The 27,788-nt window shown below is 42.6% G+C and overlaps 1 protein-coding gene across 2 annotated transcripts in view; it reads right to left on the bottom strand.

Moving 5' to 3' along the window:
- htr2cl1 (5-hydroxytryptamine (serotonin) receptor 2C, G protein-coupled-like 1) overlaps positions 1-25,150 on the bottom strand; it is a 128,353-nt gene extending 103,203 nt beyond the window's left edge. Inside the window, exon 1 of one of the 2 annotated variants that reach the window (XM_085759856.1) lies at positions 25,042-25,150. The gene's annotated coding sequence lies outside the window, so the exon portion shown is untranslated. Of the gene's footprint in view, positions 1-20,818; positions 21,054-25,041 lie in introns of those variants that run through there. The other variant, XM_085759857.1, reaches the window with a different exon arrangement.
- Between the last annotated feature and the right edge of the window lie 2,638 nt (positions 25,151-27,788).

Genomic DNA, 27,788 nt, shown 5'->3' with positions numbered 1-27,788 from the left:
GTCAGTCCAGTGCATTTGTCTAAGTGGGAACAAAAGCATGTGTAAAAGTATTTTTACCGATGTATCTGGATATATCTGTGTGTGTGTGTGTGTGTGTGTGTTGGTATGCACCAGAGGCAGCTTCAAAGGGGCAGCAGGGGGCAGACAGCAGGCATCTGTTCACACAGCCAGCCTGCTGACACACACACACACACACACACACACACACACAGAAAGATGGTCAGTGAGAGATATGAAGCACACACACAATTGGGTTCATGTGGATGTAAACACACACACACACACACATGCAAACACACACACTAAGCCCCAGATGAACCCCATGCGTCTGTTTGACAGGGTGAATCTGACAGACCTTCAATGCATTCGTGCATGTGTGTGTGTGTGTGTGTGTGTGTGTCAGTGTGTGTGTGTGTGGCCTGACATTAGTCTGCCATGGCCAGAGGGGTTGCTGCACCTTGTGTGTGTGCGTTAATTCTGCTCACGTTCTCTTGAAGTGGCTTTTTTTTCCCCAACCGATGTCACAGGAAGACAGGAAGACAGATGCATCACCGACAGCCCACACACACATACACACAAACACACACACACACATACACAAAAACACACGCACACACGCTGTGCAGCTTGTGCATCTCGGATGTGAGGGTCGTGCAAACAGCGCCCAGGGGCATTGTGGGAACTGTGGCACCAGCAGCACGGGGGGATGGAGGGGGGGATTGAGAACAAGGCTGGAGAGCGAGGAGGAAGGAAGTCCCGTCTCAGGAGGTCAGTGATCAGCTCCGACAGAGCTGTTCAGGATATCGACTGACAGGTCCCAGAGGGTCTGTCAGTCCTGGACTCACTGTGAGAGGAGGTACAGACATGTTCTCCTGCTTATATACAGTGAAGGGTTCCTATAGGAGGGTTACTGTTGAAGTATTAAGTTCTGATTTTCAGTGCAGATCCTGTGTGTGATATTATAGATATATTACAACCCCTAAACATGTGTTAATAGTTACAGTCTGATAATTCAGCTCTAGTGAGTCGACATGTGGTCCTGCTACTAAGACGTCCTCCTATGAAATGTCTTGTTTTTGTTGGGAAGCTGCTTCTCAAGTCGTGTATTTAAGCGTACTTCCATAGTAGGAATCAGGATTAGGAGGATTAAATCAAAAGTTGATATCATAGAGTCAATGGAGAAAGTGTAAATGTTTGACTTTATATTGAAATTGTCTTTTAAAAGGGACATTGTGTAACTTATCCTGTTATCTATTCACGAAAATCAATTTTCAATATGTTTTTCATTAATCAGTAATCGCCCCCATCAACAAACTGAAGTGTTCCGATAAGCTCTGAATTTGCCGTTCATATCTACATGGAGCGGGTAAGCTCGGTGCTGGCTGCCATGTCGTGTCGACATGTTTTTACGTTCAGTGGCAGCGTGACGGTAGGAAACCACGGAAACTCAGCGGAGACACCGGAGCTGTCGGCTCAGGTCGAGGTGGCGTCTGTGAAAAGTCACCGCGGTGAAAAAAAATAAAATAAAATAAAAAAAATAAAAATGACACAGCAGTAACAACTGTAGGAAAGTATAAGACCACAGCAAAAAAAAAAAAAAAAAAAAAGTCACCGCGGTAACGCAGTGAGGAGGAATGGAGTGTTACACTGATGCTGCATTCACCTGCAGTCAGACAGACGGCCGTCGGTAACAAACCAGATGCCATTTTAGTCACAGAAGTTGTGAGAAAGCCGGTAAAACGTGGGCCAGGTAAACGATACGACATCGCCATGACAACATTTTGTCACGTGTATTGTTTTGCCTCTTGCTGACGGACCACTTGTTTACATAGAGGCTTGTTTATGCCATTACGTGCAATGTCTGTTGTCCGTCTGCCGTCTGCCGTCTGCCCAATTTCATGTGAATGCAGCATGAAAAATACGATTGATTGTTTCTTGCGATATACAACCGCAACGCTAGATGGGAGTAATTCCTACACAATGTACCTTTAAATAAATTTTAAATGTATGGTCAAATGGTAATTCAGGTTGTAGATGTTTTGTTTTGATCATCCTTCTGGGAAATCTCTAGACGCCGCATTTTGGTACTTTTAGTCATTGATGTTGTTTAGTTCTGTGTTTTATGTGTGTTTAGATGTGTTCTTGTTTTCATTTCATGTTTTTAGTGTGGATGCAAATGGCTGCTAAACTTTTTGTTCATTGTGCTGCTGCTGTCTTGGCCAGGGCACTGTTGTAAAAGAGTTTTTAATTTCAATGAGTTTTTTCCCCTGGTTAAATAAAGCTGAATAAATAATCAAGGGAATTTTAGGATATAGGATACATCTATAGTCAGGTTGTCTCCATCTGTCTGGATCTTATGTGACTTTTCACTTCATCCGTCCACTCCTGACACAGTTTAGCTTCACTGGAGACACAACCTGAACCACACACCTGTCACAGTGTGAGGGGAACAAACTACCAGTGCTGCCTCTTCTTCCTCATTCATGATTCATACAACACGTGAATTATTTTCAACGTGAACGCCGTCTCATAAAAACTCCCCGCAGGCCTTTAATGGAGCCTATATTGAGTGCAGTCGCCTAAATCAGCCAATAATTGGGGTCTGACTCTGCGGTTGGTGTTATTCAGTGTAATACAGCAGCACATACAGCAGCAGCAGCAGCAGCAGGAGGACGGGCTGAACTGATAACAGCTGATACGATCAGCCAGATAATTTTGTTAGGAGAAGACAGATGAGAGGGAGAACCAATCTGCCAAAGAGGAGACCCATTTCTTATTTCTTCCTCCTGAGCCGTCTGTGCCTGCAGGCAAGCTGAAGTAGACGATCCCACAGTGACGCGGATGAAAAGAATGATTCAGACAGTTGGCTTTTGACACCTGGTCTCTTATTCCCCCAACGACACCAGGTAAAGGATTTATAGACTGGCGAAGACCTGGCAGGTGAGGGGTTGACAGAGAATGACTGTAGTGGGATAAAAGGGGGAAAACAACACAAGACGAAGAGGGAGGTACAGTAAGTGTAGAGCAGAGAGGCGAGGTGAGAAGTTGGATGAAGCTGGGGAGAGACGTTGAGTGAAAAATCAATGGCGGGGAAAAAGGAAGGCCGTTATGTGTCAGTTTTAAATCAATAAATCTTTATTCTTCTTTTCCTGAACACCAAATCGCATCATCGCAATTGAAGTGACCAAAGGTTTAGGCCTATACTTTTCCTGCTGCTAAACACCCAGAGGGGGAAGTTTCATCTTTGCAAAGTTAATTTTCCACCAGTAGCTGCAGCAGTTGAGCCCATGGAGGTAGCTGTCGGTGTGCATTGATTGCCATGATGGATTACTGAGAACTGCTTATGGTCAAAGTCAAAGTCCACTGAAAGAAAAAATACATCACGGACGGCGCTGTCATGCAGGACAGTTTGACAGACACAAGCCGAGAGTGGTCCGTGGTGAGTAACTCTTGAGCATCAAACAGCTCCTCGATAAATAAACTCTCTTCACCCTGCATATTTTACTGCCTACATCTTGTTATTTATAATCTCACGTACGTCACACATCCATCTCAACAAGCTAATGGAGGGAAAGTTTATCAGAGGAATTACAGGAGCTATACTTCACTCAAAAAATCAAAGAGAGGTAAAGATAGTGATAAGATAATATTTGGTATTAACTGTTTAGTCCATAAATTAAAAATATCTCTCTTCTCACAGCTTAGTTTCTATTAAACCCCTTAACACTACCTGTGCAACACCAAATGTAAAATTTGTTGTGTATAGTAGCCTAAACAATGAGCTGGTGAACACAGCATTTAAAAGTGAATTAGCCACGAGAGTGAGATATTTCCCTCAAGATTAGCAGCAACCAGCTAACGACAAGCGCTAAGAGTTTACACTTCTGAAAACTTCTGCTCCCAGAAATTAAAGAAAGGTAACGATGGAAACCTCTTACATCATTTAGGATTCACTCCTCACTCCATAATTTAATACATCATGGTACCCCACCCTCACTTTGACTTTTAGCTAATTTGCCTCATTGATCTTCCAAAAGTTCAAACAAGCTATAGCTGCCTTTAGCTACAAATTAGCCAGCTCCCAAAGATAGTTTGGAAAACTTTCACTCAGTGGTATAAGTGGAGCCCTAATAAACCCCCGAGCATTAACTGCCCAATAGAAAAATGTGTTGCCAATTAAAAAGTTAGCTTGGGAACACACACCATTAAAAAGTGAAGCATTTCGTCCGATATCTCTTAGAAAGTAGCTAATAACTAGCTAACAAGACAGGAATTTTGCTCTATTATTTTAGACGATGTAATTTTAACATTTGGGCATAAAATGGCTTCATTTTCCTTTTGTGTTAAATTGTGTTATTATTAATAGGATGAATTATTGAAAACTTTCAGCAGGCCAGTATTGAAGTCTTAGTTTGGAGCGACTGATTGACGTGCTGTGACTTTGAAAGGACTTTGGCGCTAGTTCAGTTTCATCTGTCTGTCTGAATTTCCTTCGTATTTTCTGTTTAATGTGTTTGATTAATTTGCCTTTCTTTTGAAAATCGTTTGCCATCTGTTGTTTTCTCTCTCTCCCTCATTGATTGCCCTTGTGTCTGTTGTTACGATACCGACTCTTTGATTTGCAGTTCAAAAACAAACTGCAGAGATTTACTTTGTCTTTTTTGTCGTCTTCCTTGTAATTTGTTTAATTTCTTCTCTCTTCTTCTTTTCTAATGAGAGAAGAAGTTGAAACTAGTTTGGCACAACAATGACATTTGTTTAATCAGCATTAAAATAATTGGTTATCCAAATATAATTAATTTAATTAGCCTAATTTGCACAGCCTCAGGGGTTGAATCAAACTAAACAAGGGATCTTATAATATACATGTAATTATTTTTGTATTGACTGGTCATTCATGTTACTTCTGCATATAAACAACAAAACATAATCAATATGCAATTCTTCATTAAGTCTCTGAGGGCTACAAGACTTTTTCATTATTTTAAATTTCACCAAGAGCTCCACATATTCAGTATTAACACAACCTCAGTTTATTATTATAGAGTATATCAAATAATAAGGACTTCTTTAAAATCCATTTGAACATGGACCTTGATTTTTTTCCTAATTTTATAGAGTAGTAAAGCTGTAATAAAGAAGGAAAATATCACCTCGGGAAAAAAAGCATTAATCTGTTTCGGGTTGTTATAGAGGTCATTTTGAGTTTAAGTTTCTGGAGCAGAATTTATGGGCTGTCTACTCCTTGAAAATTCAGCTCCAAACTCTCTGCTGCTTTAACATGCGACAGGTCTCGTCTCGTCCATCTGTCTGTTTTCTGTCCTCACACTAACCTCAGAACAAGATCTCCACCCTCTGAATAAACAATAACACTAAGCAACACTCCCTTTTAGTTTGGGTATACAGCCAAGAAAAGCCAAGCCTCCATATGAGACACTCTGATTGGCTCCGACAGCAACCACTGCAGCCAATTGGAAAGAGTAATGTGACTCTAGATGCAGAAAGGCTGAGGCTGAGAATCAATGATAAACACAGTGAGGCCACAATGAGCCTGAAAAAAAAAGTTTTGTAACTTTTAATATGAGTGTGTTGATTGAAGTCAGCGACTCACACAGATGAACGGGGGCTTGTTAGAAAACACAGATTGTCAAGTTAAGGGAGAAATAACCTCAAATGGCCACAGACTGATGAGGCTCCACAGACAACATGATATTTGGAAGAACAGACTTAAGGGGGTTAGTGGCTGTTTAATAATTCCAGACTTTACCCTTCTATCAATAATTAATCAGGTGAAAATGCCCCAAAAGACAAATAAAAGTCTTTGCCCGGAGTCAGACAGCTGCACAAGGAACTCCCTTTTGTCTTCATGCATCACAAACTCGGCTTAAAGTCGTGGCAGCACACTGCCAAGGATCTGAAGCGGGAGCCGACATCTTTCTAAACTCTTCCAGATACTGTCTGAGTGTTTGCTTCAGTCTGGCTGGAGGCCAGATGTGGAGGGGATTTGACTGCTGGGAATATTAGCAGGCTCTGCGTTAGCTAGACCCACTCCATCAACTCTGGGATAGAAAGAAAAAAAGAGAAATGTTTTGGAGGATTTCTTAAGACGAATACGACAAGATGGAGTAGAGATACCATGGAAATCTGTCAGTTAAATCTCCTAATCCGACAGTGTAGCTGAAATAAAAGTGAAACTACATTATAATCTTGTGTTTTTTTTGTTTCTTAAGTCTCTATCCAGGGATGGTTTCCTGAACACAAATGTCCTTTTCACAGGAACAATAGTAGATTTAAGGGGAAATCCGCTTTAAAACTGTAACTTAAGAAATACAGTCCATTCGTATCTTTGTTTTGCTGTGTTTTTACATGTTGGCTCATAACATGTAGGTGCATGATTTTAAATGTTGAGATCAGATGGCAAAATCTTTTATTTCAGCTGCTGTGCAGTAAATGCACAGGGATCAAAAGAGCCGACTGCCACAGAGATCTGAGCTTCCTGGAAATTAATCAGAGCGACACATCACAATGTCAAGAAGGATCCCTATCCAGACAGCACAATAAATCCTACATGCTTTTTTTCTACTGCTCTGATAAAATATACCTCATTTCATGGCCTAAAATCCAGCCCATATATACAATGGTGTCATAGACTTCCAAATCAGGACTAGTTCTGACTGACATTGCTGGAAATCTCCCCGCCAATACTAGAGGATAACAGCTGGAATCTGCCCAACGACGACCCAACAAGCCACCTGGACTCTATCGCATCTCAGAAGCGCCTGAACAACCTTTAATTCTTCCTGTGAAACCTCCCGACAACCGACGCAATCCCTAATTACAGCGCTCCAGACAGAACAGGCCTCGGCCAATAAATCTGTTAATGAGAGCGTGTGTGTGAGTGACATCATCAAAGGTTAAGTACCTGTGATTAATGGACTCACCTAAGCAGGCTTAATGGAGTTTTTATATTGCAGTGTGATGTTGCCGGAGGGGAGGTGGGGGTGTGTGGGGTGGGAGTGTTACACACTGTCTGGTTGGCTCTTTCCCTGGGAATTGAACCCCTATAACCCCAGCAGGCTTAGTGCCACAATCTGCACCCAGAGCCATGCAAACTCTTAATGAGTGTGAGAGAAAGTAAGACTTTATAAAAACACTGCAATTGATCAATTATAAAGCTTTTTCTTCCTTATGCACTGTCATGAATGTCATTTGATATAGCAGTAGGTTCGTTACCTTTACAGTAATAGTTGGTGCAAGTTATTTTTAGAACGGCGGAGCAGAGCCGCGAGCTGCTCAGAGCTATGCTACGGGGGCTCATGGGATTTCTTGGTTTCTCTCGTCAAATACACAATACAACAACTCCAAAACGCTCTGGTGGACAAGTTGTGACCTGCACATTCACCACGCTATGAGATAATAACGGGACGTACAAGACAGAGTTGTTTTAGAGGCAAATACAGAGACTGCTTGCTGAAAAACTGCCCCCGAAGGAAACGCGCATCAGCGGTTTTGCATGAATTTACCTCTAAAACAACTCTGTCTCATAACGTTCTGTTATTATCTCATAGCGTGGTGAATGTGCAGGTCACAACTTGTCAACCAGAGCGTTTTGGAGTTGTTGGATTGTGTATTTGATGAGTTTGATGAGGGAAACCAAGAAATCTCATTAGCCTCCGTAGCGTAGCTCTGAACTGCTCGCGGCTCTGCTCCGCCGTTCTAAAAACAACTTGCACCGACAATTAAAAGTAACAAACTTACTCCGAAAACTATAGGGATTATGGCAATGGGCCAATTTGCCAAAATGTGGAACTATCCCTTTAATAATGTTTAAGCTAAGTGTTACCAAAGAAACAAGAGGAAAGAGTTGTAAAGCTCGTAGAAAAAGTGACAAGTGAAGGAGTGTTTATGCTGCAAACAAACATACAGTTGTAGAAATATGTGTGCGTGTCAAAGTGTCAGAACTGATGAATCCCCCAAAGCACATCACCTTCAAAAAGAGGAGCTAGAGAAAGAGTGAGAGAGTAAGTGTTTGTGGACTCTTCCTTAAGAGTTGAGGAGAGAGGTGGAGAGCTGAGTTGAATACAGAGCGAGGGAAGAAAAGGAGAGAGAGGGGGAGAGAGGAGGGGAAGAGTGAGCACGGAGAAGATGAAAGCAAGGAATAAGAATGAATAGGGAGAAAAGCCAGGAAATAAATGAATGAGAGAGGTGTGAGCGAGATTAGATGCAGGAAGAGAAAGAGGTGAAGGAGTGGAGGATGAAGAATGCAAGAGGGGAGGCTTCACGACAGAGGGGAGTAAAGGGAGGGATGAGGAGGAGAAAGAGGGAAAAGGGGAGGAGGGGAAGAAAGAAATTGCAGCAGGGTGGTCGAGGGAGGAGAACAAAATGTTCACAACAGAGGACATGAATAAATGGGAACGAGGGAGGGAGGAAGAAAACTGAAAGGAGAAGGAATAGGAAGTAGAGAAGGAAAGGAAAGAGTAGAAGCTAACAGAAATGTGAAAAGGAAGGTAGGAAGTAAAGAGAAGGAAGATATGAACAAAGGAATGAAGCAGCAGAACACATGAGATAAATGTGGAAAGGTTCAAGAGCAGGAAGAAAAGGGGAGGAGGAAAAAGATGAAATGAATGAGAAGGAGAGAGATGCAGGAGGAAGAGGAGATGAATAAACCTGTGGAGGATGGAGGACACCTGTAAAAGATGGAAATAAGGGCTGTTAAGGAAGCAGGAAGTTGTAGAAAAGAGGGAGAGAAGAAAAATTGTCCCTAAATGTGTTTTCAGAGTAAAAGTTTGATCCTGTGATTTAATTGAACCGATGCTCTGAGCTCATCTATATTTAAAACTCCTCCCTCACGTCTTCTGTCAACACTTGACAAATGACATCAGGGAATTGTGGGAAGTCTTGACACACACACGCACACGCACACACACACACACACAAACACAGACAGACACACACACACCATATGCTGACATGTGGGGAGCTAAATCCCTCTCCTGTGATGGGAACTCCCTGGGAGCCGGCAGGATGTACGGGGGATTTCGACGTGTGGCGAAGCGCAAAAAAATGTGTGAGAGAGACAGCAGGAATAACATCAGTGTGTGTGTGTGTGTGTGCGCACAGATGCAGGACTCTTCTGTCATGGCTGCCTTGTTAAATGACAATCCCTTCACACGCGTTCCAGTATGTGTGTTGTATGTTTGTGTAAAGGCAGACAGGTGTGATGATGTCGCACACAGACACACACAGCTGCTCCCCGAAGAGCGTGGATGGATCTGAGGGGAGCGTTGGTGCAGGTGTGATCACCGTTGTGTTTGGATAAAGCGGGCGCTGCCGTCGAGGCTCCGCAGCTCTCTACGGCGCTCATCAGATAACCACGGCCTCGCTCTGATTCACCTGGTTTACACACACAGACGCACACAGCCCGTTCTCACACACTCGTTTCCATACGTGGCGACACACACCAGTCCTGACGGCGGTTACTGTAAGTGCTGCATGTTTTTACCACTGTACTATCTCCAAGACCGACTGATTAATCAGCTGATTAGAGACTCACTACGACCTGTCAGTGTGTGTGTGTGTGTGTGTGTGTACGTGTTGGATGATGGGAAGCGGTGTGAACACTTTCTTTGTGTCTTTAAACTTTGCAGTGAACTGTGAACTGTTTGCACAACAGGTTTTGCTCCACACAATGCTGGGACGTTAAAGGAAGTGTGTCATTATTCATTATTGACCTTTTGACCTTCTTCTAGTTATTTTTAAAGTATTTTATTTACATTTTTCAAGAGAACGCTACAGTGCTTCAATGAGGCCATTATGAATGAGGCCTTTATGAATATATTATGAATAATGAAGGTTATTATAAAGGCCATTTATTGTTGTCTCCAATAGTTATTTGGCTTTCATATCTGAACCATATCCAAGGGATCATTATGTAATATATATATATATATATATACATACACATACATATATACACATATACATATATAAAAAAGAAGTTTTAATGTAAACATAAGATTGTCTGTAGATAATTTTTTACTTCCTAACATCAGCACTGGCCCCAAACGACCAAAATCTGTTGGGTTCTTGTTATTTACTCCAAATTAAACAGCAACAAAGGTGAAATTTCATGACATTGTCCAAATTCAAATTGTCCAATCGCAGCTTTTCTTTGAATTTCCAAGCAAGAAAAAAAAAATCATTGTGATTGACATCAGCAGGCCTGTCTTCTTGTGGACATTAATATCACGGTTTTGGTTTCAGAATCATTACAACCCTATCTGTTAATACCATATAAAATCAATAAACAGACTTTGATCTGGAAGGTAATCCATCTAAAATATGTGTTAAATGACATAAACTGACTCATAAGGAGAAGGGACTTATATATATATTCACATTCAGCCACATTAGTCACCTGAAACTAAGAATACTTCCTCCCTTATCATGTTTCTACGGTGGCCCGGAGCAGACAATCCAAACATTGGTTTTAACAACTGCTGTGTTTATTTTCTTGTTAAAGTTGAAACGGGCAGTAAACGCCTCGTCACTGTTTTCCAGTTGGATCTATGTAAACGTACTGTACCCTCCTCTATTTGCAGCACTTCTCATCTGATTAATGTTTGTTCCATCTGAGCCGAGCTCTTTTCACCACTTAGGTTTAATCAGTTTTCTTTTTATATACAAATGGAAATAAATTATACTGTAAGCAGAATAAGGATGTGGAGAGTGTTTATCTCTTTGTAACTGACCTCAATGTGTGTGTTTGGGGTGTGACAACAAGTTTGGACAACTCCTAGATTAAACAGATCAGTCACAGTGATAACCTTCACTATGCAGGTACATGTGTTTGAGGTATTAAGAGATGAAGATAATCTAAACACACACACACACACACACACACGTTTGGTGATGAGTGGCCATTGTGTCATCTGATTTCCCGACCTCCTTGACTTTCACCTGACAGGAACATGAGGAATGCACATGGCAACGTCTCCTCCACTTCTCACCTCCCTCTCTCACTCACTCATCCCTCTGTAATCCTCCTCTCTCTCTCTCTCTCTCTGGAGACAGTCAGACAGCAGGCGATCGAGGAGAAGCTCAAACAGAAAAGGAAATTGTAAAATAACTGCAGTCGGAAGCCGTGCATATGGACGAGAAGAGACGCAGCGCGCGGCGAGGGAAATCTACAAGGAGCCATATGGGACATAATTCACACTTTTTTACCTCGCACTTGCGTATGATTTCCAAAGGAGGCCCCAGGGAGCGGCGGAGAGAGACACACTAGAGATGAGAGAACATCGGCTCAGATGTTATATTAGAAAACATCCTGCTGGGAATGTCGGATGACTCCGGCTGTTGTTTTCTCAAACAGTGGGACAGTAAAGTTGACAGTGACGTTAAAGGGACAATTCAACATTTTGGCAAATTGGCCCATTGCCATAATCCCTATAGTCATAGCAGTAGGTTTGTTACCTTTAATTGTCGGTGCAAGCTATTTTTAGAACGGCGGAGCAGAGCCGCGAGCTGCGAGCTGCTCAGAGCTACGCTACAGAGGCTCATGGGATTTCTTGGTTTCCCTCATCAAACTCATCAAATACACAATCCAACAACTCCAAAACGCTCTGGTGGACAAGTTGTGACCTGCACATTCACCACGCTAAGAGATAATAACAGAACGTTATGAGACAGAGTTGTTTTAGAGGTAAATACAGAGACTGCTTGCTGAAAAACTGTCCCGGGAACGCGCATCAGCAGTTTTGCATGAATTTACCTCTAAAACAACTCTCTCTCGTAACGTTCTGTTATTATCTCATAGCGTGGTTAAAAGATTTGTCGACTATTCTTGTGACATTAGAGGAGATTTCTGACAGAAAAACAGCAACAATGAAAATGGAAATGGTATTGTAGCCTACTAAGACACTTCGGGAACAAACAACCCATTCATAATGCAACAAGTGGAGTACAGAGAAGTTTTTGTTCCTCTAAAGCTGTTAACAGGTTTAGGTTCTCAGGAGGAGAACGTGATAAAGTTCAAAGTGACGTCACACAACTAAAGATACGATCAAATCTGAAGTGGCACATGCTCCTTTGCAAGATTTCATATCGATAAAATCTGTAGATATGATTTTAGCATAGTGCCACATGACACAACCTGTTTATTTGAGTCGAACTAAACAACCACCATTGTTCGCATAACGTTGTTGCCTAAACCACAGACTGTGGCCTCTGGTCTGTTTATAAATGTGATGCCTCACTTGTTCAAAAACAAACACTGTCTCTGATCATAATCCAGCCGCCGACTGCTGCGCCACTGGGAAAACAGTGGAGCAGTGGATGAATATAGTATGTATTTCCAAAAGACTGGGACGGCCGAAATCACCTCTGACTCTTTCTCCCTTTCTGTTTTACTGTCATTTCGTCTTTTTGCATTGAGCATATTCAATTAATTTCTCCCATGAATCGCTTATTTCTCTTTCAGCGCAGTAGAGCTCCAACTAAACCTGAAATTTAAATAAGACAATTATGTTTGCTCAGTCAGTCCAGGTAATTGAGTTGTTCCTACGAGAGATGAGATGCTACAAATTCAGCACGTGAACATGTTTAACAACGATTACGTCTATAGGTTTAAATGATTATCTGATTAACTAATTAATCACACAGCAGGAAAAAAACGTTGCATAATGACCAGATGTGGTGTTAGAGAACATTATGATGTCACATTGAAATTGACCTTTTGGATCCTTTTTACACATTTGTGTTAAAATGTGTCACAGTTATTGGGTGAATTAGAGATTTATGACCAAAAACATGTTTGTTTTTTACCTCCAAATTCTAATCTGGACATGAAAACATAACATCTCTGGTCCTGTCCCTTTTATCACAGCTTTTAAACAGCACTGCAGGTGACTCTATTTCCCACAAAGGTGAGGCTACAGGCTAATTCATCTTCTTTCTGTGACGACTTCATGGCCAACAATGCAATTTTCTCCGCTCTCCAAAGTGTCCAAATGCAGCTTTTCCTGTCTGATTTTCCAGTTTAAAAAAATCTTATCTGACGGCTCCGTAGATTTTATTGGCCCACGGCTGAAGCCTTAACTTGGACTTGATGTGACAGGAAAATAAATGAGCTGCCTTGATCCGCCACCGTCCAAGTAAAACCGATCAAAAACGCTGAGCGTGAGGAATTTTCCTGAAAAGTTTCCAAAACGTTACTTTCCTCCCCCCCATCAGTTGCTGACTAAACACAGCAGGTTCTTCCAAGTTTCCAGAAATCCTGTGGATTATGTAACGTAGTTAGCGACCCGTCCTGTTTATCTTTCATTTGTTAAATCCTTCTTGACCAATAACACTTCACTATAAAAGCCCATAACACTGAGGATGGACTTGATCCTTTATCATAAACACATCTTCATATATCGCATAGACAGACGCATCTCATGGGTTTTAATTCAGCAAATTGATGCTAAACCCATACATAATCTGTCTGCTCGCTTCCTATTGGCTGCTCCACGCTGCTGTATAACCAATGAAAAGAGGGCTACAGTACACAGGCACATAAGGGTATTTATATCTATACATAGAGATTATATAAACTGTGATTACAGCAGATTAAAACTGGACCCACTGACCTTGTGATATCAATGTTCAGATTGACAGACAGCTGATCTGCACCAGGTTGAGCCACAAACTGCTCACCCTTTTGTTTTCTCTCCATATTCTAAATTTAAAAAATAAAAGGCTCCATTTCGTATTTTTTTCTGTTTACTTTTAATCTTTCCTTCATTTTATTCCCTTCTCTCTACTCCTTTGTTTCAACCCCTCTATCACCCAGCTGTGTGTTTACTGTTCTCGCTCAGATAAAAAACTTTTTTTTTTAGATCTAAGGTCTACGAAGCAGTTCAAGGTCTCTGAGATAAAAAAAGGCGGCATTGCTCCCGGCTCTGCGCTCCTGCAGGCAAAAGGTCTCGGCAGCTCGGAGAAAGTCTTTAATCTGTGCAGTTTGCAAATAATCAGCTTCAACTACTTAGAAATATTCAAAGTGAACTGTGGTGACGCAAAAGTGTGAACAAGTCTGACAATAAGAAATGTTCTGAAGCAGGATTCAATAACTTTGGTTTTGATGCACGCTTGGCTCTTCTTTGTTCTGCTGCTGAGAGGAAATGCGATTTATCTGTATTTCATAAGAAAAAAGCTTCTGAAAATCTATCTTGTGATAGTTTGGCTGAGGAACTTCTCTCTTTTTTTGCAATATACACTGATAAAAAATGTTTGTAGAGCATTTCTATTGTTTCTATAGTAAGCCTATTGTTTTCTGGAGGCAAAAGGCTTCATTGGAGAGGAAAGAAATTTCCCACCCTTCAGACAAGCCAGAACAACTCCTGATAAAACATTTAGCAGAATAAAACGATCTGGAGAAAGATCACACAACTAAAAAAAAAAACCCTTCCAGGACAAAAACAGGTGCCAGGTTGGCAGCACGTCAAACAAGAAAATCAATGATAGAATCAGAGAGTAAGACATTAATGCATTCTTCAGAAAACCCCTCTAAAAGCCCAGAGGATAAACTCAATACTTCTTCCCATCTGTAAACGAGTGTAAGAGGTTTCGCTTTTCATTTCTCTACTCGGTGCAGTTAAAGATCTATGATGGCTCTGCTTCTATTCAAGGCTTTTTCCAACATGCAAGCGGTTGTTGTTAATGTATTTGTGGTCACAAAAGACGCTTTCTTGAACAGTGCGAGATGACTTGATCCCAGCGCTAAAAGGTCTTGTCATGTTCCTCTGAAAGGTCTCGGGATCCTGCCAGAACATTTTGAACCATCTAAAAAGGGGTTGGCAACTTTCCTACATCACATGTTCAGCTCTATAAATCCCAAAATGTTGTTTTTACACTTTTGATCCCATAAGAAAAGAATATTTGTGGTTTGGATTGTCCAAAACAGACAATCCAAAAGCCAATCAGAAGAGACTGAATGACTGGTTTCTACTGGTTCAGATTGGATGCCTGGTTTCTACTGGTTCAGATTGGATGACTGTTTTTTTTTTACTGGTTCCAATGGGATGACTGGTTTCTACTGGTTCCAATTCGATGACTGGTTTCTACTGGTTCCAATGGGATGACTGGTTTCTACTGGTTCCAATGGGATGATAAGTTTCTAATGGTTCCAATGGGATGACTGGTTTCTACTGGTTCCAATTCGATGACTGGTTTCTATTGGTTCCAATGGGATGACTGGTTTCTACTGGTTCCAATTGGATGATAAGTTTCTAATGGTTCCAATGGGATTACTGGTTTTCCACTGGTTCAAATGGGATGACTGGTTTCTACTGGTTCCAATTGAATGACTGGTTTTCTACTGGTTCCAATTGAATGACTGGTTTCTACTGGTTCCAACTCGATGCCTGGTTTCTACTGGTTCCAATTGAATGACTGGTTTCTACTGGTTCAATGGGATAACTGGTTTCTACTGGTTCCAATTGAATGACTGGTTTCTACTGGTTCCAATTGGATGCCTGGTTTCTACTGGTTCCAATGGGATGACTGGTTTCTACTGGTTCCAATTTAATGACTGGTTTCTACTGGTTCCAATGGGATGACTGGTTTCTACTGGTTCCAATTGGATGACTGGTTTCTACTGGTTCCAATTGGATGACTGGTTTCTACTGGTTCCAATTGGATGACTGGTTTCTACTGGTTCCAATGGGATGACTGGTTTCTATTGGTTCCAATGGGATGACTGGTTTCTACTGGTTCCAATTGGATGACTGGTTTTCGAGTGAGCCAATAAAAACAGAGCAGATTTCAGGTTATAAAAAAAAACTCCAAATCCTGGAAGTGTAGGATGGGGAGGCCCATGTGGGCGGGGTTTGGTGACTGCTTTGTTGTGACATCATAAGGTTACAGGAAGTCCTGACGGCTGGTTTTAAGGCTATTCCCTAACCACCCCAAATCAGATTAAACCAGATAAAGCCCACCCCAGTTCTGAGTCCCCATCTGGAGCCTGTACATCCACCACCACCCTGAAGTTTTAAAGCTCTATGCAGCAGGACAGCTGTTGTAGCACTCCCACTCTTTTTAGCTTACGACAGCCCATTCTCACTCTACAAGTAAAAGCATTTCATTACAAAACTGTGCAATTTCCATTTCCTAAAAAAAAAAGTAAAAGAGAACATCATTCTCTAATGTTCAGTGATCAATATTTAAAGAGCACAGACAGCTACAGCTCATTAAATGCTACTTTTATGCACAGCTAAGAGCGACTGGTTAGTTTCACTCTTGAATTTAGTTAAAGTAGATGCCTGACTTTTCAAGGGGGCTTGACGTCTCATTTTGAAGGACGTGGACAAATATGATTTGAATAAATCAACAATGAATCTTCTAAATATCAGAGTGGAGGTTTTGCTGTTACAACACCACCTCTGAAATACCACTGGGGAAATGAGAAGTCACTTTGATTCATGCTGAGGAGCTTTAATGATGGATACCACTTCGGTTTTTGCTCATTTAGGATCCCGGACTTTTTGAGTCGGTCGCAGCTGGGAAATCCTAAATTGCTCACACATAGACACACAAGCCCATTACAGGAAGGATGTCATCAGACCTAAGAAGCTTCTATATTTATCTCCACTGTCCATTTGGAGGAAGGAAAGTGTTGCAGCAGCAGCAGCAGCAGCGGGGGCTGACTCACAATTGCGGAGCGTCGTCTACTGCCAGCCCACCACTGGAGGTTAAAGCTGGGTTCTGTGATCAGTCAGTCGCTCCCCGTGAAGGGTCGCAGGAGGACTGGGGTTGGGGGGGTGGGGACGGTTATTGTTGTTGCTTCTCATTGCTGATTGTCACTTTAATCTTGTGCGTCTCAACCAAGAGAGACTGAGGCAATTCAGCCAAATGAAATCCTCTTCCACTGTATAAGTGAATCAAGTGCCGTGATTGTAGTCAAACACACACACACATACACAGAGGATGCATGTCGGGGAGGGTCGGGGGAGGGCGGGATTCATATGGGAGCAACACGAGTGCTCTCATGCAATCAAAGCTTCACGTTAGCGAGATTTATTCAGACTGAAGAGATTTTTGACGAGGATGAAAAGAAACGCAGGTGAAGCTCATCACGACTCGACCGTCTTGAGAAAACTAGTAGCACTCGTTCAGAGGGAGCACGTTCTTCTTCATGATGGTACCTCGGCAAAATAACATTCAAGCCGGACAGCTGCGACTGATTCGACCATTTAGAGCTTCTGGAAAACCAAACCAAACCAAGTCGACTGAAGATCAATTAACTGATCCAGGACATCAGGTCCAGTCCGCCTGAACAAACTCAGACCAAGATAATAAGTCACCTCTAAATATTTTCTCCTTAATTGGACCAAACACCCGTGGCAGTAAATCAACACTGCATCTGCCCTGAACAGACTGAGTACAATCATTTCAACCCAATGAACTTGTCTATAAAGTCAAGTCTAGATTCTTTAACACCCAAAAGTCTCAGATGGTTTTAGGCCCAATGCTGGACCTGATTTGTCACCCCCAACCAATACGATTATCAATACCAATCACCTTACTGTTCCTGATCATATAAAACCGGGCAGTCTTACAAACATGGCATCTAACCAACCCAAATTGATTATCCAAAAAAAAGACGTACCAGTGGAAGAATGGCACCAACACAAGAGCCATTAAAATGCTTCAGGCAAGACGTATCATAACAAGGTTGGCACAAACCAGACAAATCGTACAGTGTGTGTTTGGAGAATTGTGTTGCATATGAACATTGGGGGTTGAAACTGTCTTTATATCTGAGGTCTCCCACATTTTTAAAATTGGTGAAGGTTTGAAAATCAGCTGAGGACACTTGGAGAAGCTAAGGTCCGTTTGTAAGGTATGCTGTGTGTTTACAACTGTTCATAAAAGCTACACTCGAAGGTGCAGCGATAAAAAAAAAACACATCTATTTCAAAGAAGGCTGGAGCACAGTGAACTCTACAAGCGCTGACTTTAGGTCACTCTGAAGCATTCATGGCATTTCACCCGCCTGTGCACACGAAGACCGAAGGAAGAAGAAGTAGTGTAAGGAGTGAGAAAAGACAGTTTCATAGAGAAGGTCAAACGGTATCTATTTTTACGTCGCTGCATGAAGCAGTTTCTGAACATTATGAGATCTGTGGGATGACGACCGTCCAATCAGAGAGGGTTTCAGACGGCGGTCCGTGATCCAAGGAGAGCTTTGAAGTCCAACACTGTTGCCTTGAAACCCACAGCTTTGTGCCCAACAAGCCATTAGATACTGTAGATGTGAGGACCAGATCATTGTCCCCCTGTAGGTCTAGAAGTCACCATGGTCCTTCCACCGATACAAAGACAAGAGTACACACACACACACTGCCTGCAGACATGAAATGCATATTCTTGCACAGACATCGAAAAAAAAAAAAAGATTACTGAATGGAAGCCAGTAAAGCCCAGCGCACAATCACATCCCATTTCATTCCCTGAAACACCGGGTTTTCCCTTTGAAATCCATTTTCCTCCTGAATTCGAACGCTCTGATCTCATCCTCTGCACTTATTGTTCTTCCCTGTGCTGCCATCATTCAGAGCCAGGCTTCTCTCGTGCAGCTCATTTCACCCCCTTTTTAAAAAGAGGGAAAGAAAACACAGAGGTGATATATACTGAACGCGTATATATCTATATGTGATTAATTCTGCAAATCAAATCAGAGGTGGAGTTGAAGGATGTGGCATTTCCAACAAGGTGGGCGTCCTGGAGACAGAGGAGGATGTTAATGTGGACATGTCTGACTGTATGTGTCTCTGCCAGCTTTGTTTAAAGTCCCTCAGGCCACGAGACCTTTTCCATTTGACAGGAAAACAAACTGCCTCAACAATCAACCTGTATTTCAGCGTGCGCATCCTTCCTTGTGAGCGTTCAGGCTGAGAGAGCATGAATGCTGAGCTCAGAAGCAGATAAAAATTGGCGGATAAAATTATTTCACATACCCACGAATGTGAATGAGGCCCCAACTCTCAGACTGCGAGCTGCGTGAGAGCATGCTCGCAACAGGAAATGGGTGATGAATGAAATATGCTAAGCAGAAAGTCACCACAGCCTCCAGAATTTGAATCGCTGAGCGTCAGAGAGCGTTTTCTCCTGGACCAGGAATTGGGAAAGGAGAAGGTAGAAAAAGTCTTTGATGACAACTGGGAATCAAACCCTCAGCCCAAGGAGCGTGTCGGCCTGAGAGAAACCAGCGAAATGAAACAGGAGGTGGAGAAAGACAGAAACCAAACTGTGACCGCTTCAAGCTTTGCCAACAATTCTTTCCATTTTCAAGCTGATAAAGGAAGTTGATTTTTTTTTTCTAAAGAGGAAGCGATGAACTGAGCTGTGACAAGACGAGCAGAACGAGTGAGAGGAACCAGGATGTGATAAAAACAAAAGTCTAATTATCATCATTCACTCAAATGAGGCTGTAACACTTGTTTTCTATCATAAACGAGAAAACAGGTTGATTGAGAATTGAGAAAAGGCATCTGCAGTGAAGTTAAATACTGTTCTGTCTTTTTGCTGGTATCACTAATTGTTCTGTCACAATTCCCCCAAGCTTGACTCATGCTTTGACTCCCCCCACCCCTCTCCCTCCCTCCCACCCTCCCTCCATCCCTCAATGGGCCCAACCAGCCTTGGCTACTAAAAATATTTGCACTCAAGACGCAGCCATCCGCTTTGGATCAGACGCTGCTGCTGCGCATGGACTGGCACTTGTGGCTTCATCTCTGGGGTGTACGCTCAAGGAACAAACGTTTTGTGTCACAGATTATGTTGTTGAAATGCGAAGAAGAATAAAAAAGAAAAAAAAATCTGGTCCCAAAATGTCCCTAGCAGCTTTAATCCTCCCTGGAGACAGGTGGATTAGCGGGACATGTACGCGCTCTCTCTCTCTCACACACACGCGCACACACACAGAGGAATGCTAGATGATTTAATTCACAGTTTGGTGCAGGTATTTGCTGCTGAATGAGCCGCTCCCCCCTCCATCCCCACGCCCTCACCCCTCCCTCTAGGAGCGTGGACGAGACGCAGGAAAGCTGGAGCAGAGCAGAGGCAGGGATGGACACACGAGCAGCAGCCACACCCTCCGTGAATGAAACCAAGCAGAGCTAAACACACACACCCTCCGATCACATCTCAGCGTCTCCACAAGTCGCTCAGCCTGAAATGTGGGGGATTATTGTCAAACCAAAAAAAAAACAGGGTTTAAGAGATTTTCCTTAATTTCCATCAGCAGGGTGTCGCCTTTATCACACGTCACGTCTTTAACAATATGAAATGTCACGTTTTAAAACTCTTAAGTGTCCTGAATGGCCGTGAGCGGGCGTTTCTGAGGCACAATAGACGGTGCGATGCGTAAAAACGCAGCTCCATCCATCTGCACGAGCACTGAGCTGCTTCATCCACCTGCACACGATCACCATTTCGTCAAGTTCACACAATCACACACACACAGAAACAGACACACACATGCTGTGTATTTTTCTTCATTCATTTGCTTCCTTTAACATGTTGTTCACTCACACATCAGAGCTGCTCCTCGCCTCGTTTTCCCAAAATCCACCGACTGGACTCAAACTTCCACATGATCCATATGTATTTCTGTATTCAATGTAGCTATTTAAATAAAATAAAAACAACTTCTGACAACTTCCACCTCACATTTCTCCACACCGACCAGCTCTGAACCGTCCGTGTCAAAGAACCAAGGGCGCACAGACATTCACGTCCCTCAGCAGCAGGATGTGGATAAAACGTGCTCACTCACCTGTGAAGACATCAAATTCCTCCACCTGCGTCCTGTTGCAGTTCACAGTGTTTCTCCTCTTCTTTCTCTTCTTCTTTAATTCATATATACAGCTCCATCCTCCTGCGTGTGTTTCAGCGCTGGCTACAGTATGTCCATGTCCTCTCCTCGGCGCAGGAATGAACCTCCTCCTCCTTTACCTCGCGTTTTGTTTTATGTGGACAGCGGAGGCGCGGTGAAAGCCCCCCAGAGCCCCCGGTGTGAGGTGCGATGTGTGGGTTCAGAGGATTTCTACCAGTTCGTCTCGGACGCAGACGCGCAGCTCCGACGCACCGGACACGTTCTGCGGTCCATTGTGGTCCAGGACGCACCGACAAAGACGCGTCCTGCGCCAACACACGCGGGGATAAAACGACAACGTGAATGAAACCTCCTTCTCCTCCTCCTTCTCTTCCTCTAAGATCCGAGCAAAACCTGGAAAAACAGGTGCTTTTGTTTCTTCTCGTGCGGTGCTGACAGCTCCGTTCTCCTTCAGGGAAAGTTTCAACGCGGCGGACCGGAGGAGATGGGAGGGAAGCGGCGATAAAGGAGTCCTGGCTGAAGGGAGCTGAGAGGAGGAGGAGGAGGAGGAGGGAGGGAGGGACAGAGAGAGAGAGGGGGAGGGAGGGAGGAGGGGGAGAGACTGCAGCCTCCGACGTGCTTCACCGACCACGAGTTGACACCGTTGGTCCCGACTCCCGCTCAACGTGAAGCCTCCGCTCGGTTCACATTCAAACGAGCTCTTTGCAAAGTGTTGAATTACTGAGCTGCGCTGGAAATGCGAAGCCGCGCTCAAACCTGCTCCTGCTCCACATTTATATCTTTATTTACAGTATGTCACCTGCATTAGAGCTGCAGGGATGGCTGTTTGGATATTACAGTCAAACGGACTAAAAGGCCTACAGGGTTTACACTGCCACTCCAAATCCGATTTTTCTCATATTGATTTTTTGGTAACCCTTTAATTTACAGGCCTCTAATGACGCGATAATGTCAAGAAATAGCCAAGAAAGAGCACGTAATTGTGTGGTAATGTCAAGAAACAGCCTAGAAAAAACGGTCAAAATGTCATGTTTGTCATAAAGGCAAAAGATTACACATGTTTTCATGCTTTGAATTGAATGGCCAAAGACCTTTGCAACTGACTGTTATTTATTTCTTGACATTACTATGAAATTTACCATTATTTCTACACAAGTGAGTTTCAAAGGGGTCCTCAAGAAATTGGAGTGAAGATGAGAAATAAATGCAAATAACAAAATAAAATCAAATGATTATATTTTGAGAATTATTATGAAATATAATTTATAGTAATATAACATATTGAAACCTTATTTGCCATCATGCTCATCTTTCTAATTGCTTGCCAGTCAAAATATCATTCATGACATTGACCTGGCAGTTTGTGCCTGACATCAAACCTCAATCTCTGTGCTATTTGGGGGTTTCACCTTCTGTCCTTTCAATGTTGGTTGGACGGTCACGTGCTACTGAGCGCCAACAATCTGCAACTTCAAACAGCTGATGGAGTCTGATTGTAATAAAACCACGGCACGTGTTTGCCCTACAGCCTTTAAAACCACCATCAGTTCAACCGTGAAGCTCAGAAACTCTGGATCAGCTCAACCATGTGTCTCCGGCCTCTGTGAAATCTGCCTAATTGAATCCTGTCCAAGAACCGTCTGAGCAGCACGGACTGTGTTTGATTGACAGACTCTTTTCTCCAAAGGTCTTCCTCACAGCATGTTCTCATGTGGTCCAACACTTGGACACAGCAGGATTGGTGGTAATGTTGCTGTTTTTGAATGGAATCAACACAATCAGAGCTCAACTGATCTGTGACCGTTGACCTTAAAGCTCCAGTTGGTAAGTTGACGAAAGTGAAAGTAAACTCCGCGACTTGGTCGGAAATTTCAAGACAATACTCCGTCAGGTCCCTTTATGAACCTCTGCCAAGCGCCCCACACACACACAGACACACACAAAGTAGCCATAAATGCACCCACAGAAGATGTACCGTATCCATAGCACGACGTGTAGGAGCGGCGATTGGCTGCTCCTCCTGCTCCCTCTACCTGACTGGTGGAGAATCGTCGGTCGCGGTGGATTTTGGCAAATACGATTACAGGCTGTAGGTGGAGCCAGAGGAGTTGGATTTTGTCCTAAATTACTCATTTAATGTCTGACCATCAGAATATAGTGACAGTTCCAGCAAATATGACTGAATAATTGTTACCAACTGAAGCTTTAAGAGTCCACAACAAGTGAATGGACAAAGGCGGAGCTAAAATTAGGCTCAACAGGTAATTGCTAAAGTATTTTATTTCTTTTGGCATTAAAAGTGGGATTAAAGGGGAACTATGCAAGTCCGGCCACTTTTTTTTTCTCTATCATTGTTGTAAAAACTCATCACTAACCCTCCTCCTGGCCATGTGCAATTGTTTTCAACGAAGCCAGCAAGAAGGCAATCCATGGAGCGATGTCTACGAGGTGGGATTACCGGGTGCATTTGTGTCAAGTCCCCACCCTCTCCTGTTTGCATCAGGGGGAACGATGTGGAGATTGTGGAGCAATATAAGTACCTCGGTGTCTTACTGGACAGCAAGCTGGGGTGGGCAGGTAACACAGAAGCTGTTTATAAGAAGTGCCTGAGCCGCTTGTATTTTTTGAGGAGGCTCAAGTCTTTTATTGTGTGCAACAGGATGCTTAATATATGTTTTATCAGACTGTTGTAGCCAGTTCCCTCTTTTTTGCTGTGGTGTGCTGGGGTGTGGGCATAAAGAAAAGGGACGCAAACAAGCTTAACAAGCTGATCAAGAAGGCCCGGTCTGTTGTAGGGGTGAAGCTGAGGAGGAGGAAGTCACTGAAAACAGAGTCCAAACTAAATTCCTCAGGATCACTGTCAACACCACCCATCCCTTCCATAAAACACTGGACAGTCTTAAAAGTACTTTCAGTCACAGATACAGACTCCCCCACTGCTCAAGAGAGTGATATAAACATTCATTCATACCCACTGCAATACAGCTGTACAACTCCTCAATCTGATTAATTAATGCAGTCACCATAAGCATCCTGGACCCAGCACTTTTTAACTTTTGACACACATCTTTTATTATATTTATTTTTTGTGTTTTAATACACTATGTGTTTTTATGTCTTTATGTATTCCACTTCAGTGTTGTGATCCGTGTTGTTGTCTGTATTGTCTTGCTGCTGCTCTGTGACATTTTAAATTTCCCCTCTGGGATTAAATAAAGTATTTCTATTTCTATTTCTATTTCTATGGTGCCGTAAAGCAGTCCATGTTTCTCGCGAGACGAGATCTGGGACACGGGGTCGGAGGAACAGATATTGCAAAGTTGGTTTATGGCCAATAGATGCTAGGTGGAAGGCAGCGAGCCTCCATTCTCCAGGCAACGTCAAAGTGGCAAAGTCATTTAACCATCACAATTACTCCAAAGCTGTTTAATTAGGTAAAAAATCTTGCATAGTTCCTCTTTAAATCCTGATGAAACGCTTATTTTCCAGACTCATGCACCACCTGCTACCCAGTCAAAACTTCTTTTCCTCTCCAGCAGTTCAAACTCTGGTTACTGAGTTGAAAAGGTAACATCTGTCTTCAGGGGTGTTTGATGTGTTTGTCAGTATAAAATCTGACAGAGAAAAAAGAAAGTAAGGACGTTCAACTCCAGCTCGCTTTAACAAATCTACTGTCTGTCGAAGAACATCAACATATGACTGTTTTTTAAAGTGACACCACTTTATTCTGCTGGTTCTGATCTCCTGATCGGTTTGTTTGGTGTGAAGCTGAGGACACAGCAGACACTGACACTAATGTGAAACAGTCTCATTTAGAGTTTTGAACAGTTGTGCTCTTGGAGAAACCAAAACCAAACCAGAGATGTTGATGGTATGTCCTGTTGAAGGCAAAAACTCCCATGATCCCTACAGCTTTGACTTCAGTAGCATCTTAGACGTAGCCATCTTCAGCCAGAGTCTAGGTGACACTTAAACTGGTCCTCACAGAGACAGTAGCAACATCACACACACACACACGCACACACACATGCAGCGTATCAGAGAACTGTTATATTGTCAACTGAAACAGGAATTAGCCTCTCGTCACTTTGGCTTTAGAATTAATTACCCTTCAGCTCTGAATCCCTTCATTTATGATGGAGAAAGAGGATTTGCCTTCTTACCTCTCTCTCCTCATGTCTCAGTCTGTGCACCATCGCTTCCTCCTCCTCCTCTTCTCTTCCCACCGTCGTGGATCAAATCCCACTCTGTCATCCCACCGCTTTGGCTCAGCTGGTTATCCTGGTACCTTAATATATAAGACGCACAGACAAGACATAGGCCTTTAATGGATATTCATGACCACAGAAGTGGGCAGAGCGTTGCAGCATTTTAAATTCCTTTATTCTTTATTATGTTAAACACAAAGTGAATATTACTCTGTTTGCTGTATTAGACTTGTGTAAGAGCTGGATTCAGATCTAAATGTTTCCACTCTGTTTACATAGAAATGATTTCATCACTCACACACACACACACACACACACACACACACACATATATGTATATATATATATATACATACACACATACACACACACAGTATGCAGGTACAGCTCATTCTCAGTCATACATGATGGGTTAGTGCCTTGTTTTTCTTCATAATGGCAGAAATATATGGGCTCCCTTGACACACACACACACACACACAGCCCTGCCATGAATTATGCACAATTTACAACACACTTACATTTTATTTGTCCCAAAACCATAGGCAGAACAATAACTCACAAAGGAACGAGCTGCATCGTTTTTTTTCTTTCCAGTTCCATGTCAAACATGTGATGTATAATAAATCACAGTGCACTCGTTTCCTCAGAGATTAAGAAGCCTTAATGTCTGTGCCTCATATTCATGTTACATTTATCTCATCTATACAAGGAGGAAGTCATTAGATATTATGGTATATGTGCATTATTTAACGCCAGCTGCATGTAGCGCTGGTCCTGGAGGGTCAGAGAGCTGCTGGTCGTTGCTGTTAAATCGCCTTCACCTGCAGCCTGAGGTGTGAATTAGCCGCTGATTAAAAAGCAGCCGGGGCTCCGACTCCCGAGGATTGTGGGAATGCCAGAGGAGGAACCGCACCAGATGTCACCCACTCCCCCTATATGCTATAAACCATGACAATAGACCTAAAAGCTAAAGATAATAGAGATACAGCTGCTCCAGACGGAGGTTTATATGAAAAACTGCTGAGCTGCTTCAATGTTTCACAGAGTAATGAGTTTTGTTCCCGGAAAGACAAAGACAGTAAAGAGCTAGTTAAATTCAGTGTAGCATCTTTTGCGACATCTTACAGGCATTAATCTTTTTATTTGTTTTTTACTCCAATTGGCCTTTCATTGTCGCGCAGCCACCTTAAATCAGTGGCCCGCTGGCCTGATGCAAATTAAAGGTATAGGGTTGGAGATTCTATTCTGGAGCATTTATTACAAAACTGTTTGAAATCCTCTTTACACTCTCATTGCAATCAATCACTGCGTTTACATGCACTTCAGTACCCCGATTTCAATCGGTTTTTTAAGTACCCCGAATTTGTGTTTGCGCATGTAAACACCATTTCCCGATTCCAGAAATCGGGATAAGCTCATAGCCCGATTTTGAGAAACCCGATTTTGCTGCCCGGAGAACTCCGAAAGAAATCAGGATACTGGAGCATGTAAACACAGTACCCCGATATCTGAAAGCTGCTCAGCCAGCTGACGTAACCGTTACCATAGATACGTTACGTAACAAAATGGCGGCGACAACAAGAGCGCATTCTAGAGCGACGAGGAGACTATTAAGTTTGTTTTGTTTGTTTTTTTTCATGCGAGAAAGTAACTGTTTAGTCCCCCAATGCGCGGTCGGTTTATCCACATGACGGCTGTTTACAAGTTTGCTACGACGTTTTTGGGAGGAGTGAAGCTCCCCGTGTGTGAGCTGTGACCGGGACATCACAGAGGCAGCAGCCCCGTCTCCTGACGTGCTCGGCCGGCCAGACTCCTCCCTCACCCCGGCGGAGAAGACGGTCGTTAATTAACTTACCCGTAGGTTTTTAGATGTTTACTGCCGACAGGTTAAATTATTTTTAGGAGATAAATGCTGGTTTCATTGATGAAATCTAACAATTGTGGCAGTTGCCTTAGTTTGTTTGAATGAAAAGTGAAGCTTCATGTGTGTATTGGAGGAGCAGTGCTGCCTGGAGGCTCTGTCGCCTAACGTGTGTACAGAAATCACCACTTTTACATCAATAAATGCATGTTTTACAATGAACCGATCAGTCTGCATGGAATTTACCTTTCTTTTATTAAGTTATATAACATGGCAGCATTTTTAATTTGTAAATTTTCGGACCTACATATTTCCTAGTAGTTGCGCTTCCTGTTGTAAATAATAAACATGAATGAAACACACATACGCACGTAAGACGCAGTAATCAGAAACCGGGATACTGTATTTATAAAACTATCATTTAAAGCACATGTTAAAAAAATCACAAATATCATTAAATTCAACCTGTCGAATTTCTACCACATAAGACCATTTCTCACCTCCAAGACGGCTAAAGTCTATGCATGCCATGATATTCTCACACATAAATTATTGTTTTACAACATGGACACACACAACAGAAAGCATACTGAAACCCATCAAGTCTCTCTTCAAAAAGACAGTTAAGACTTTGGACAGGAAACCTCTTCATTTTCATTATTGTAATGTTTTAAAAAAGTTTAACATTCTTGATTTAGACAGCTATCAGATTTTTATGGATGTCTGTCTCATCTTCAAAGTTTTAAACGCACTTGCCCCACCTCCACTGAATAAATTTATTCAGAGAAAAAATAATGAAGGACGAAGAACCAGAGCCTTAACAAGAGGTGACTGTAAT

Source organism: Trachurus japonicus, chromosome 18 (assembly GCF_045865225.1).
Source record: "Trachurus japonicus isolate A0001 chromosome 18, Traja_1.0".
Taxonomy (NCBI): Eukaryota; Metazoa; Chordata; class Actinopteri; order Carangiformes; family Carangidae; genus Trachurus; species Trachurus japonicus.
Note: the sequence above shows the minus strand (reverse complement) of the source record. Positions and strands in the feature narration are given on the sequence as shown.